This window comes from Sinocyclocheilus rhinocerous, unplaced genomic scaffold (assembly GCF_001515625.1).
Source record: "Sinocyclocheilus rhinocerous isolate Xijiao unplaced genomic scaffold, SAMN03320098_v1.1 scaffold3801, whole genome shotgun sequence".
Classification (NCBI taxonomy): Eukaryota; Metazoa; Chordata; class Actinopteri; order Cypriniformes; family Cyprinidae; genus Sinocyclocheilus; species Sinocyclocheilus rhinocerous.
This window is the reverse complement of record NW_015652297.1, coordinates 8,611-13,230: the sequence shown is the minus strand read 5'-3', so window position 1 is coordinate 13,230 and position 4,620 is coordinate 8,611.

Below are 4,620 nucleotides of genomic sequence, written 5' to 3'. Positions count from 1 at the left end.
TGCTGAGATACAAGGAGCGTGAACTGAAATTCTCAGTTCCACCTGGTTCCACGCGCATGTCCGGGAAACTCATGAATATTCATGTATGCTCCGCCCACTGAAACAGAAAATCTCGGAAACCGAAAATCTCGTAACACCTGTTATCCACCATCGTGCTTCGCTCTGCGCTGACGCGTCCGTCTCGCTGCGTCTGCGTGCCCTATATTCCGCCCATCTGCTTCACGCCATCTGTCATTCTGAGAATAACACTCAGCGAAGAATCGCTCACAGTCAGAGTCTGCGGTTCAGTATCAGCGCGGGGATCAGAGTTCACGCGTTCAGATGCTAAAGGAGAAGCAGATGTGTTGATAAAATCCGTGCGCTTTCCTGTAGGATTTAGAGCCGGCAGCAAGGATTCATGGGTAATGTAGTTCACTACAAGAAACAGTGTTCTTCTGATATGGCAGCCTAACCCTTTCAGACCTGAAAACAAAATAATAAATAAATAAATAATCCGCATAATATTTGCTCTACTCCAATATAGAAATGAGTCTAAAAAACAATATCTGTGCCAACTCATTTTTTTATTAGATTTTGTTTTTCATGGACGCCAGGACTGAAATATAAAACTCATATTTTTACCATACTTATGAACTAGAGTTTGTGTACTAGAGTTTAACTAGTTTTGAAGAAGCTGAAAAGAACACATATTGTAAGAATCAATGAGCAATGCAATAAGAATGTAGAAAAAAAAGGTAAGATGATATGAAGACTCAAAAAAAGTTGTCTGATCCTTTTTGTTGGTTGCAGTCAGGGCCGCATTAAGACCTTCCAGGGCCCCGGGGCTATGACTTACTGCAGGGCCCCCTATTAAAAATCAAATATATTGTATATAGCTTTAAATAGGATTTTTATCCCATCAAAATGTTGATGCATTGAAATTTCATAATTCTTGTTACCATTTTCAATACAAAAAAAGTAAACAGCCACAAATTACAAAAAATAGACCTACTTGAAACACTTCACATAACATTTGAACGTTTAAGCACAAGGCGCGAAAAATAACTCAAGATAAGACTGGTGCTGTACGAGCAGGTGCACGCCATGCGAATCAGGCCGTAACCGTCTTAATGCGCGCATTTGCCAAAATTAATTCTGTCCCACTGCTTAATGTCCCTGAACAAGTTTGATTAGTTTTTAAACCATAATGCTTAAAATGCGTTTAAATGAAAAGCTTAATGCCACGCAAAACGATTGATGTATTTCTACCGGTTTATCTCTCAACCCATAAGCGAATATACTTTGTTCAAACACAAAAAGCAATATACATCCATCAAGTTGTTAACTTGTTAATCAAACTAACCTAAAATATGTGGGGACGATGACACTGTGATTTTATCTGCTCCATGTACCCGGTCCACTTGCTGTTTCACAACTTCCACTCCATCATCAGCTTTAGATTTTACTGACTAACTCATGTTTTCCCCTCTCTCTTCATTTCTTTTTAGAATAGCCCCTCTCTCGCTTTCTTTAGTTTACATTTTTACTAATCGAAGATTGTTCTTTGCATGACCATTTCCAGATTATGCCAGAACGAAGTGAAGAGAGGTGAATGCGGACATTGCAGCGATCACCTGATTGATACGTGGTGCACGGGTCGTTCAAAAGTAAAAATATAGAATAAATGCATTTGTTTGCAAATTCAAACGTGACGTTTTAATCTCTAAAGGTAATGCATGGAATATATGGAAAAGCTCCACTAAATAATAGCGCTAATATGTGAGTATGACAGTATTTTCATTTTTGGGTGAACTATCCCTTTAAAATCTCATCATATTAGGATATCACATAGCCTACTACTACACTTGCTTTATATTTAACTATTAACATTCATTTAAGACGCGTTCAAAAGTAAAAAATATAGAATAAATGCATTTGATTGGTAAACCAAATTCAAACGTGACGTTTTAATCTCTAAAGGTAATGCATGAAATATATGGAAAAGCTCCACTAAATAATAGCGTTAATAAGTGAGGGGCGGGGCTTTGGCAATCGGCGCTACCGATGACCAGTCAATCTACTCCACAGGCCCCCTCCTTGTCCGAGCCCCGGGGCTTCAGCCCCGCCTAACCCCCTGGTTGCAGTGGGGGAATCTGAGTATATCTTTAAATGTCGTTGTGTGTATGTGAATGTGTTTGGGTATTTGCTGGTTGTTTTGATGAATATGATTGTGTGCATATGATTGACAGCATCAACATTATTTAAAAAAATACTTTCTGCTGCAACTCGGAAAGATCTTCAAAATAACATAGAATGTTATCACTTGATATTTTTATGATAGGTGCAAGTTGATGAATCTACCATATAAATCTGCATGTAAAAGGTAAATGTGGGCTTCCTCTTCTTCCTAGGGTGTGTCTCAGTCAGCTCCCGAGCTTGTGAATCTGTTCATTACCTGTCTAGCGATGTGTGTGTGTTTATGCTGAAATAATAATAATAATAATAAACATTTGTCTCTTAAAATCTTGTATTGTGTGTCATTATATTTATCAAGTTGGCTTGTGTGGTTTATGGGCGAATTCCAAGCGGCTTTTTTGCGCCCATTGAAGGTCACTTCGGGAAGGGACGCCATTTGTAGGGACATTCCAAATGAAAGTGAACAAATGAATCCCTTCACGAAGGGCCCTTCCAGAAGTCCATTAGCGAAGGGACTAGAATAGGCTAATTAAAATGGTCTATTTTAATGTAAGACAACATTTTTTTGTCAGTGATATAAATATGATTTAAGTAAATAAGACACAAACAGACAATATTTGAATAAAATAATAATAATAAGAAGAAATATTTATTTGCAACAACTGATGGAGTACTGAATGCTGCACGCGCAGCGTTGTCAAGGTAACATTTGGTCAGTCATTCCCTTTGTCAAGGGAGTTACAAACGCTTATACGAGACATTAATGCCCTACACCCTTCAAAGAACACACTTCAAGGGCTCTGCACTTCGAAGGGAGTAGGGCATATGGATGCTCACTTCTGTTTGGAATTCGCCCTATGTTTCGCGCTTCAGAAATGTGGTGTTATTTCCGATAAGGGAGCATAGTGAGCACCGATGCTCCCTAGAATTGGAATCAGAATCAGAATGAGCTTTATTGCCAGGTATGTTTACACATTCGAGGAATTTGTTTTAGTGACAGAAGCTCCACAGTGCGACAGAATGACAGTGACAAGACAAGACACAGATAATAAAAATAATAATATACAAACATATAAAATAGACAATATGCAAAATAGCAAAAACACAGTATACAAAACAGAGAATTTAGCATGTACATGTATGTTAGGTGCATTGTTGGATTTTTCAGGGAGCAAACGTTACAGTGCACTGGAAGGAGTTCCCGATTAAAATAGCCCTTAAAATGGCCAACTCCCTGATCAGTGCCCTGACTACTGAACTAGGGAGCTGATTGAAACACACCCCTAGTCATATGTCTGTCTTTGTGATGCCTGTGGGTGCTTCTCAGTACTAAAATTGATGCTTCCTCGTTCCTCCGTTCTCAAGCCTGTGAACCTGAAACCGATCGAGCTCAGCCATCTTGAAGGACATCTCAATTCTCTAATTGCACTGCGAGGAGGCGAGGATCGAGGAGTGAGGAGGCTTCCAGAGGAGCTATGAGATACACAGGTCTATCATATGCGGACGTCTTTCTCGGCGAAACACCTGACGTACATATACATTCTCCTCCCTCTTCACATCTCTCGTAATCATTTTAATTCATATTTTACCTTTGCAGTTTAAATAAACCATACATGTCATATATCTCAACAGGGCATCTTGCTTTATTAATATTTTTTATGAATGTCTTAAATAACTAACTTGAACAACATAAGGGCAGATCCCTTTAGCACAGCTGATGATGCTTTGAAGTGATGATTGAGTGGTCAAGAATATTCCCATGTACAAATAACCGTTCCTTTGATTCCTCTGTCCTCATTTCTTTCCTTGCGTCCTTCCCTCGTATATATCCTGAGGAGGGTGGAGCTCAGACGTGAGGAAAGGAAACGAGGATGCACAAATAAGAAATGAGAAGCACCTTGTGGCTGCGTTTGAAACCGCCTACTTCTCTACTATATAGTAGGCGAAAAGCAGTAGGCGAGCGAATAAGTATGTCCGAATTCTTAGTATTCATAAAAGAGTAGGTGAGAATTCCCTGGGTGACGTACTAATTCTCGCGAGATTCGGACACGCGTCTACTTAAAGTGCGTCCGAAACCGCCTACTTCTCTACTATATAGTAGGGGAAAAGCAGTAGCCAAGCGAATAAGTATGTCTGAAACCTATTCATAAAAGAGTAGTCGAGAAGTTCCCGGATGTCCTACTGCTTCTGCCCAGCTTCTTGAGTGCTCGCCGATGGTTACTTTTCTATCCCAGGAGGCCACGCGAGAGGATACATCATAAAGAAGAAGAAGAGGATGCGTCATAATCGAACATGGCGGGAAATGTGGATGAGGGTGTTTACAAATGTAAGTATTACAAACCAAAAACACGGTTCCTTATTTTAAATTCGCATTTGTTGAACTACTTTAGAGCAAATTGTTGAAAGTGTAAAGATGCTAAATGGTATAGTATAGTTGTGATGTTG